Source organism: Gopherus evgoodei, chromosome 3 (genome assembly GCF_007399415.2).
Source record: "Gopherus evgoodei ecotype Sinaloan lineage chromosome 3, rGopEvg1_v1.p, whole genome shotgun sequence".
Classification (NCBI taxonomy): domain Eukaryota; kingdom Metazoa; phylum Chordata; order Testudines; family Testudinidae; genus Gopherus; species Gopherus evgoodei.
The window spans coordinates 143820383-143831864 of NC_044324.1; the positions used below are offsets into that span (position 1 = coordinate 143820383).

Below are 11482 nucleotides of genomic sequence, written 5' to 3' on the forward strand. Positions count from 1 at the left end.
TCCCCTTTTCAAGGGGAAACTACTACTTCCTAAGCCATTGGGGTCATGTAATCACTATAGTAAAATGGTCATCTCACTTTCTTCACTCAGGTAGTCCCCTCATGCGAATACACTCAAGTATTTAAGACCCCTCCTCAATCCCTTCCTCTATACAGAAATGTATTTCCATGTTCTGGTCCCCTTCACCTCCCAGGTTCATGAAGTATGGTGGATAGGTTCCCTCCCACGCCACACCTTTCAAGTTTATATAGTTACATGCCTGAAATTCAGTGATTATGGCAACCATGAAGACTGGAGAGATGCTGCAGTAGGTTATCCAGAAGAACACATTTGCTGCTTTCTACTGCAGAGCTGTCAAGGTGCAAAACTTAAGATGTGCATGTCTTGACAAGCCTATAAAGCACTTGCAGTTAGGATGGGTAGGTTTGGCCCACCAGGAAGAGGATCAGAAAGACTAGAGGAACAGCCATCTGAAAGGAAAGTAGGAGGCTCTTGTCACAGAAAGACATTGGAGGGGTTTGGCTGGCTAAAAGCGGGCCAGGGCACTTGTAGCAAGGGCAGCAAGAGGTGTTGGAATGGTGAGGAATGTTTCCCCTTCCTTGTGTGCACATTTTGGTTTGTTATTTTAGATTTGCTGGAATTTAATTTTGTTCTGTATTTTTAGCTATTTAGAGACAGATTCTGATACCCTTCCTCAGACCGGATCCTGGTAACTTTTCTGACTGCTTGAGGGATGGCAGGGATGAGCTTTGAAAGGAACCCTGGGCCTGATTCTTGTCTCACTAACAAGTATAAAGCAGGAGTGACTCCATCAAAGTCAGAGTTACACCAGTTTTGAACCATTGTAAGTGATGTGACACTCAAGTCTCTTTGTCCCCACTGCTCCCCATTCTGTGAGTGTGAGATAGGTAAGACTGCCATTCTCTGGGGCTTCTGTACTGCACTGTAGAGTGCTAGGCATCACTATGCTGCTCATAATAAAAGGCCACCATTATCTCGAAGTGTTTGGTTACCAATGGACACCAGACATAAAATGTTTTAGTTGTTTTTTTTTTTAATCTCCTTTCCGACCACCCCTTCTTGAATATCATTGGAGCCAATAATTCAACTTTTTAAATTTGCACTTTAGTTTTTATTTTAATTTATACTGCACAGGCTGGTGAAAATATATCCTGCTTTGTGGAAAACAAACCGCAAAAGACTATCTGTTGGTTTTATCTGTGTAATAATGGAAGCATATTGTCAAGAAAATGAGAATGGTAGATGTATAGACAGAAGGAATTCCTATGGAAATGGTGAGTTACTTTACTATACGAGGAAAGGAAGTGAATGTAGTAAATGACAATGACGCAGTAAGTCTGACAGACACTGAACAACATTGACTTGACTCTGTTTTCACTTACGCTGGTGTAATCTCATCGACTGCAATGGAGTTACCCCTGATCTACATTGGTAGAGATGAGCTCTGAACTAGACCTTTTGCCTTAGTGTGATTAAAATTCTAGTCACCTGTCTACTCTAGCTCAAGACTTGCATATAAGGGTTAATGAAACAGACTGGAGATGTACAGAAGAGGTTTATCATAATAAAATGGTGACTGTACATGGATTCATGCAAAAATATGAAATCACGGTTTTTGGAGATTAGGATTTTAAACTGAAATATTCTTTAATTTGCAAGGAATTTGGGAATAGTTTAAAAAAATGTATGAAGAAAGTACAGTTATGAACCTGATTCTCCACTCCCTTGCGCCTTTATGCAATCATCTACACCTGCACCATAGTAGGTGTAGAAGTGTTACCAAATCCTATTTCTCTATTAGTTTATGCACAGATTAGTTCTCCACATCCGCTTGACACTTGTTTTACACAGGTGTAAATGACAACACAAGGTGAATTAGGTCCTGTCTCTGTTTATTCCACATACTCCTCAATAATGATGCCATAAATGAAAGAAAACTTCCCCTGTCTTCACACAGAGTGCATTGCCTATGTAACAAGAAGAGTTCTGACCACGCATTTGGGAATACACCAACTCAGTCCCACAATAAAGTGTAGAATAGGAGGAGGAAGTAAACTTCTGTTCAAAGGATTATTAAATCAAAAGAGAAATGTTTATTTAAAAAGCATAACAGTATATATCTAAAACTCTATAAATTGGAACTACATAGTACAGACTGATGAGCAAAACCAGAGCAATTATGTACGCTGTCTAAGCTTTCAGAAGACAGGTAGACATTTCACCTTTGAAAGGGCATAAGTGGTGCAGTAGTTTAATCCATTTGCCCTTCTGTTCTCGGAAGCAGAGTCTGCTTCTGGCATAGTATCACAGGTAGCATCTGTTTTGTGTTCATATCAGTCTTGAGTGGTCATCTGTCAACATTTAAGCCACCACAAATTCAGCAACATTGGAAATCACTCTTGGGGAAATCCCAGGACTGGAACAGCAAGAATGCTGCTTGCCTGAATTAAGGAAGGAAGCTCACGTGGAGCCATATGTACTGCATGCTTGTCTTAGGTCAGTGCAAACAAATCTTTACGCAGACTGCAAAAGCTACCAAATAGAACCAAGAAACCAAACTAAGAGCCAATTCCTGGCCACATGTACAAGGCAGCAAGAGGCAGAGTAGCCTTTTACTACTAAATAAACCATCAATTCACAGGTCAACCATTCCTGAGTCACCCTGCTGCACACAGGAAGTGATGACACAGTGTCTGTTCTGCAATAGCTTAATGTGGAGAGTTTCCTGTCCTGCCCAATCAATTCTCTGCAGCACTTGACTAGCAGATTTGGAGATTACTGACGCTGCTGTATGTCTTCATAAGCTTGCCCTCTAATTTTGTCTATATTAACAATATTTTCACACATGGGAAGTATGAAAGCAGCAAATGAGCCAAAGTTTCAGCATCTGCTGTGCACACTGTGTTTGGTAAGCTCTTGGGTGAAAGGATCGTTGGAGAAAAGGCCCAACATGTATTAACTGCAGGAATGCCAAATTCAACCTGATCTGCTCAGGCTTCTGGCAACCACACGGCCAAAGATAGACTGCTATCTAGGTGCCTAAATATGAATTTAAGTGCCTGAATTTAGGTATTCAGTTTGAACATTTTGGCCCTTATTCCCAGTGGCCATACTCATAGATTTAACACATGGATGGATACAGTTACTCCCGTATTAATAGTGAGCTGCCTTTCTTTACGGTGTCTATTCCTGTGAATGCTTCATTTCTATCACCTTTTATCTGCATATAATGAGTGATGATGGAAAGAGTTAGTTATTTTCATGAGAAGAAAAACTAAGTGAACTATATTTCTCTATCATTCTTGTAATCTGTGCAATACATAGAGAACACATGTTGGATCACTCTGATTCAAAACTGTGCTGACAAACAATTGGAATTAACCAATCACATATCAGCTTCCTATGTTCCAAATCTCAGCATTTAGGAAACAGTAAAGCACCTTTGTTTTAAAAGCCCATTTCCTCACTCTGATTGCACTGAGGATGTTGTACGCCAGCTTTGTGCTGGGTTGGGTCCCTAGTAGGAGTTTCTCCAGGTAATATACTGAAGTGGTAATTCTTGGAGACAGTCCCTAACTTTCACCTACTCCCTTCAAAACATAATATCCAACTAGAACTAATTATAGGGCATAGGTCATAAGAGGGTTTATCCTTGTTTCAGTGGCATTTCTGTCCCCCTGGAAATAACTATTCACTTTCCATATATTTCTTATTCTTGTGCAAATGAATTGCACATATGGCATATGCAAAATACTTGATGATAAAAAAGGGAGGAGACAATTGCATGATTTAGAATCAATCTTAACATGAATCTACTTATCTAAATATTTGAATTCACTGATTCTTGATATAAAAAGAAAAGGAAATATTAGATAACATTGTTTAATATCTCAAACATTCAAAACTTGCATTGCAAATACAATATATTGTTGCCCCTTTGGCCCAAGTAGTTAGCCAAACTTCAGGGCTTTAGAAGACTGTTTCTGTTAGGATGAGAGACAGTTCTATGAATTAGATATATTCTGGGTGTGATCTTGTTTATTTAAAAAATGTTTTCCTTGAACAAAGAACAAACAGTTTGCTTTCTCAGAAATCCCAAAGTCTGCCACTCCAGCAAGCACTTGCCCAAGAAACCTTGCCCCCCTGCTTCCTCTGAAGATACACACTCAACTCCTTCTCTTGGCCTCTTTTCTCCAACACGCATAGGCCAATGGGAGCTGGGGGGGGGTGGCGCCTGTAGATGGGGCAGCACACAGAGCCACCTGGTCATGCCTCCAGTGAGGAGCCAGAGGGAGGACATGCTGCTGCTTCTGGGAGCTGCTTAAGGTAAACGCTGCACAGGACCTGAACACACACACACACACACCCCACCCCAGCCCTGATCCACCTCCCACCCTCCGAAACCCATGGTCCCCGTCTGGAGCACCCTCCTACACCCCAAACCCTTCATCCCCAACCCCACCCCAGAGCCTGCACCCCCATCTGGACCCAACCCACTCTCCAGCCCAGGGCCCCCTCCCATGCCTTAAGCCCCTCATTTCTGGCCCCACCCCAAAACCCAAACCACCAGCCCAGAGCCCATACCCCTTCCCACACCCCAGCCCCCTGCCTCAGCCTGGAACCCCCACTAATGACAAAATTACTGGACTTCCTATCTGACATCACTTAACATGGTGGTGCTGACCTCTGTAATGGTAGTTTGAGTGCCTCATGTCCCCATTCTCTGACAGGGGCCAGGCTACCTCCATGGACTACAGCTCCCATGATTCACCATGGTCTCCCCTCTGGTTGAACTGCTGCACTGCATTATGGTAGTTTAATGGCTGCAGTGCATCATGAAAGAGGTAGTCCAGCTAGGGATCTCAACCAAGAGAGGAAAGTAGGGGCATGAAACACTGAGGTGACTCAGGTGGACACAAATTAAGTGTGAAACCAAATAAAAACTAAACATTTCAAATCAGTTGGACAAATCAATGCACAATGTCAAAATAAAATGTTCTGGCATTTCCAAATTGAAATTTTTCTAAACTTTCCTCTTCAGGGAAAATTCTATATTTGACTTTTTGTCCCTATTCAGAATGAAAAATGTAGACATACCAGAATTTCCTGTGGCATAAAAATTCTGATTTCTGACCTCTGCCAGTAGAAGTCTAGTAGGTTTTCTCAGTTCTACTACTTTTAGTACATATGGGGTGGCAAGTTGGGTTGTTGCAACAAAAGGTATTCCTGCAGAGCTATCATTTCTACCTGTCTGCAGACTCAAGACTGGATCACAGTACTTCACTGCTTCTTATTCAAAGCACACTCTCCACAGTCCGGAGAGAATGTAAGTTACATTTACCAGAAAATACTGCAAATTCACAGAAAGACTATGTAAACCCTGGCGAAGGCAAAATTTGTCTGCGAGGTGTATTTTCCTAGTAGGTAAAATCATGGCTCACATTCTCCAAGTTAAATTAAATCCAGGGTGAATAATAATCTTGCTCACAGCAGAAGTGGCATTTGCATTATAATAGTCCCAAAACCACTTTTTTTGCTTATTACATTTCTAAAAAACAGGATTTCTCCTCATGTAAGCAATTCCCCAAAGAACAGATGTTTATAAGAGAAGTGACTGTGAGTGGTTGATGATTTTTGTGTTATTTCAATAAATAATGTGAATCACCTACCAATGTCTCAGTTTTGTTTAATTATTAAATAGTACAGCCCTTCTGATTTTTGAAACTGTGTGACTAGAACTGTTTGTTTTTTCAGGAGACCTTGGCATATTACCAGAATACCACAATATAATATACACAGGTGGTACACGAGTTTACTTGGTCTTTCTGCCCAAGGGTCACCGTACAGTGTGTGCTGCATATGCTATTAAAGGTATCAAATATTTATGCGGATATATGGCAGTGTTGGATTTTCTGTACGTGCATTGTTGTAGAAGTAAAATGAGTCTAGAATAAAACACTTTTCACTATAAAAAAGATTGATCATACTTTCACAGGTGGTAACTGCTGGGAACTTTGCTCAAGTTTGAGTAATACTAGACATTGTCCTTTTCTTGATGTCATAAGCAAAATGGTGTCATAAAAGAAAATAAAGAGAGCAGACACCAGATTTTTTTTCACTCAACTCTTTCCTTACTAGAATATTTAAATAATTATTAAATTACATTGGCCAATTTTTTCTTCCATTTTCTCTTTGTTGCAATTTGCTACAGCAATTACATCAATTGAGAATATGCCCCAGCTTCTTACAGGTCCATCTGTCTGGCAGGAAAGCAATACTTTTTTCCATAGGAAGCAGAAACAGCCTTAAATATTTTCTGCATGACCTGCAAAACTTTTTACACTATCAGCACGTCCAGAGTAAAGTGTAAAGAGGTGGGGGAATGCCAATTTGCTAGAAGCATTTTGTGGCAAGTAGCCCTGGCAAAAGTTATATAAAGGGTCAAATTTATACAAGTTCATGGCCTCCATCCCAAACCAGTGGTGGTTGGGAAACATAATTCAGAACTCACCGTGAAGTACTGGTGATGATCATGGCTCAGCTGAGTGGGGATTCAAACACACATTGTGAGAGTTGAGCTGCTTATTCACTGGAATGAATAGCTGTCTGGCTGGGTGACCTCTGTGGTGTATACTCCAGGGAAATATATATAGCTGGTCCATCTAATGTGCAAGAGGGGAGTAGGGCAAGTCATCCCCCCAAATGTAATTTGCAAAGACTAACTGACTTCAAACAGCAATTTGTGTAATAAATGTGTAGGCTAACCTAGAATTTCTCTTTCAAATTACATTGTGTGCTTTTTCCTTCTACTATGCCTAAAAATGTGGATTTGTTGTTGTCATTTGAGATGAGGGTAACCAAATGTTCCAATTTTATAGGGACAATCCTGATTTTGGGGGCTTTTTCTTATATAGGCTTCTATTACCCCCCACCCTCATCCTGATTTTTCACACTTGCTGTCTGGTCACCCTATTTGAGATGTATCTTTACAAATTGTATTTCTTCCCATTAAAGGCAATGGCAGTTTTGTACAGAATCCAGTGGGTGCAGGATCAGCCTATAGCATAGGAAAGGTCCTATACTTGTCTGACTTCGTCTAGTTTAATGTGTAGTCAGACTTCTCCATGCATGGGGGTCTCCTATAGATTTGAACCATTTTTCCATGTCCATTCTGCTCTTGCCTTTGCTGTGTTTGAGAATTAGGGATTAAGCTATGATTTTCATTAAATTTTTTTTTGAAGACTTCTATTTTTTGGGGTGCTCTGCATGTTTAATTGACCCTTCCATTCTCCTCCTCCTCCTCACTTTTCACTCAGCAAATCTCTAGGCCTTATATCAAGGCCCATTCAGCTTTCCTTGATGGAAAAAGTGGAAAAATCTCATCTGTTCCTCCTTTCTGTCAAGGAGAGCTGAATGGGACTCTCTTCATAGTTCCTATAGACCTGATGATTAATTGGTCAGAGGGAAAAAACTGTTGAGCAACACACTTCTAGGGCCAGCTCTGGCATAAGTCCACTGGAATTACACCTCTGACCTCCTTATACATGGATTGAATTTGGCCTTCTCACTGTTTTTATTGGGCCAGGGACTGAGAGAAAGAACTAGAAATGCTGTATATATTGTTTGAAAGATTCGAAATACCTTGTGGAGTGTTGTAAGTGTTTAGAGTCAAAGAGTTTAAGGCCAGAAGGGGAAAATCAGATCATCTAGTCCAAACCCCTGTATGTTACAGGCCACTAACACACCAGCCATTCACATATTAAATCCAAAAACAGGAATGAGACCAAGGTATTACAGCCCTCAGGAGACTAACCTGTTTCTCTTCAGGAAGCTGCTCAGTATCAGTCCGAACCCAGCTCCCACTCTTGTGGCTGCAGCTGCCACCAGCTCTTAACTATTTCTTACTACTTGGAAAATAAAAACACATGCAACCTTCGTAACATCCTAATGCATATTTTAATATTGCTCCTCGGGTGGCTTTAAATTACACAGTAATCTTGCTGGCATTTTTCTACGGCCTTTCCTCACAGAAGTATACATTTTACAGGGCTGAAACAGGACACGGGCTGCAGGAATCACAAATCTGAATAATTTTTGCAATTGCATGTGTGTGTGTCTTATACAATGTATTACATCACTAGCTGTAAAAATTAAGTGACATTTGCATTCATTAACTATACATGAAATCTAATTCTGTTAAGTCCAGCAGCATTAGGTCTGTCTGTTGCTGCTGATGCTGCAGCTTAAGGACATCATATCTTCTGTGCACATTCTGTTTCATGACCTAATAAAGCCAGGAATTAGATCCTGGCTTGATGCCTTTGGAAATCCAGCTCAGTGAGCATACAACATGAAAGCTGTGGATGTAAATTATTTATATTCATCGTTGTCCAAAATATTAATTTACCAAAAAAGGTTTAAAAAATTAAGCAAACTGTGGGCATGGTTGCCCACAGTTCGAACTGATTTAAGACCTTTTCAATCACGCTATTATCTTCCAGCTTTGTTACAGATACCATACAGAAGGACTGTTTAACATTTCATCAAGTCGAATCAAAGACTTACTATTACATTTCATGGTATGTGCCGAGAACTTATGATCTCCTACACCATAACGCCCGAAAATAATGGGCTAAATTAATTTTTGTAAAGATGTATTTTTATGGCTTTAGGACTATGTAAGTGTTAGAGACAAATAATTACACTTTAAGACAAAAATATAAATAAAAAAAAATACTGGCCATTTGTATAGCTTGTTTCACCAGAAGAGCAACTCAATGATTCTACAAACATAGGCCCTGGACTCTACAATAGATCTATGCAGGCAGTCCTCTTGTGTCTACATGGAGCCTCACTGAAGTCAATATGGCAATGCATTAGGATGTATTTAAAGGAAAACTTTAGTAATCAATCTCTCAGTGGTGTGAAAGGCTATTTTTCAAGGACTGAAACTTCGCCGCTGTACCTATTCCATTGCTTTGGCGGATCACATCTATCTAATGTATTTCAATAGCAGGTGTCTCCTTCACAGCTAAAAGTCAACTATTGCATGAACTATGCTTTCCCTTTTGTATTCTAGAATGTGATGAACAGAGCTCATTAATGAAATTCATTTTAGTGTCATCTTTCTCTTCAAGCTACATCATCATTCCCCAGAAACCTACAGGATCAACCTGCATTATTTCCTCCCCTTGGCCTCTTTTGGAAGACAATTGTGCTGACAAGTCATTACTCTGCTAGCAACACAGACAGTAAACCCTCAGCTATATTTATTTCATATGAATCTGTGTTACTTTGCAGGCGGTAACTTTACATCTCTCTATTTTATTTATGAGTAAACAGACCACTTAGGTCTGGAAACAAAAGTGGTGCCACAGAGATGTGCGGGCCGCAAATTATTCAGGCTGCTGAGAACCTGAATTTTAAAAAGATGCATGATGAGTCAAACTCAGGTCATATTTGGAAGAGTTAGAGATTCAACATTTAATGAGGTTTGAAAAAGTTATTTCATTTTGTTTAATAGTTTGTTTTTTTTCCACACCAGCTTCTGACAGGGACCAGAAACACCAAACATTGTGAGAAAAAGCTTTTCTTAAGGCATTTCCCACCAGAAAGTGAGTGAAATCTCACAAGTGTCTGTTCTGGAGACATTTACAATCCAAGATCTGGTTCCTGAACCCTGCTTTAGGCTGCATTGCACTGAGCTAGCACAAAGCAGCCAGAAAGCCACCCTAAAGGGGAAGCTGAGAATTGCCCCCCATCACAGCTAGTCCTTGGATGCTGAGCATCTGTCACCACCCTCCTCAGTAAAGTTGGCTGAGAATTTTCTCTGAGAATTTCCCTTTTTGCAAAAATTGACATTTTCTGCAGGAAAACTTCAATTTTGAAAAAAAAAAATCCAATTTTCTGTTGGGAAACATTGCCATGATGGATTCCTGGCTACTCCTCCCCCAAAAGGCTTTTGTCAACCTCACTTTCTGCCTGCGCACTGGTCCGGCGGCTCCGGTGGAGCTGCCACAGCCGTGCCTGCGGGAGGTCCACCGAGCCGCGGGGAGCAGCGGACCGTCTGCAGGAAAGCCTGCGGCAGCTCCACTGGAGCCGCGGACCCGGGACCCTCCGCAGGCACGACTGCGAGCAGGTCCAGAGCTGCCTGCGCCCTCCCCCCAGCAAAATGCTGCCCCCCAATAATCCTGGCACCCCGAAGCGATTGCCTAGGCCACCTAAATGGAAGCGCCGGCCCTGAGTCAGGAGGTGAAAGCTGACACTACTTTAGCAGTCACCCACAGTCTTCCTGTTCAGGGAAGGTCCTGACAGCACACTAGGCTGGCACAGGTGGCTATACTGCTCAGCCTTCCCCCCCCTCACTACTTCCACACACCCACTTCCTCAAGCAATGACACCAGGGTAACAGACGGGAACAATGTTATTTAAAAATACAGACAAAAACCTGGGAAATAGGCTCCTGTGGCTCAATCTGTAAAACAAGTAGTTTTAAAAATTGCTGCAATTCCACTTCAGATACAAACACATGTGCACATATTTATAGGGGTTTCCCCCTCCCCAAACAAAACACTTACCTCAGTCTGGGATGCCCCAGGTTTTCAGGGCCCACTGGAGAATCTCTAGCATGCTGGAATAGATAAGAGAGCAGGAAGATAGTAAATAAATATGAATCTCTGCCACCAGTCCCCCACCTAATTAGTCCCCCAAAAAGAACTCATACCACCCCATACTCCTCTGATACCCTCTGGTCACTCCTTCCTTGAAAATCTGAGATGATTCATGGTTGTGTCCCAGAATCTGAAAGATATGTTTGAAAAGCTTCCCACACATACACCTGCCCCACTCCCATGCCCCAAGAACACCACTTTAGGACAAGTTATTCTTTTAAAAAGAAACACCAGTTCTCTTCAAAAAGCTTAGCACAAATTTGCATGAGCGAGCTCTGGAAATTTTGCAGGAATTCCCAGCGATATAGATGGTACAGTATTCATTTCAGGTGGATCAGATGAGAGCTGATATATGTTGACAGTAAAAATGAAAAAATGTAACCATGTTTATCTGCACCTACTGTTTAGCTTGTGGCCATAGTCACATTAAATAAAGCTCTTGTGTCGCATCTGAACAGACAGGTAAACAAATTTAGCCTAAAATAAGAATATCAAGGATTTATAGTTTTTCCTTGTGACAGACTGTGCATGGGTGTGGAGAAAGAGAGACTGTGTTGCAATATCTTTAACACTAAAATGCTGCCACGAGAGGTTGGTAAATTAAATAATTATTCATTAGCTACCATAGTGATGCAGATGCAATCACACTGAACAAAAGACAAAACACGAAGTGTTGGCAAGAGTAAAAGGGCCTGCACTAGTTTTTTAAAAACATATTTTTATTCATTAAAATCCCCTGGCTACAGATCTTATTCAAATTCATCAGTGTTTCACTTGCATTCGACTGGAAA

At 41.1% G+C, this 11482-nt stretch overlaps 1 long non-coding RNA gene across 1 annotated transcript; it reads right to left on the reverse strand.

Moving 5' to 3' along the window:
- Window positions 1–265: 265 nt before the first annotated feature.
- Window positions 266–11199, reverse strand: LOC115647631. Its single transcript, XR_003999377.1, has 3 exons — window positions 11093–11199; window positions 10599–10651; window positions 266–470 (listed from the first exon to the last, which is right to left on the reverse strand). It is a non-coding gene; the product is annotated as an uncharacterized LOC115647631 (long non-coding RNA).
- Between the last annotated feature and the right edge of the window lie 283 nt (window positions 11200–11482).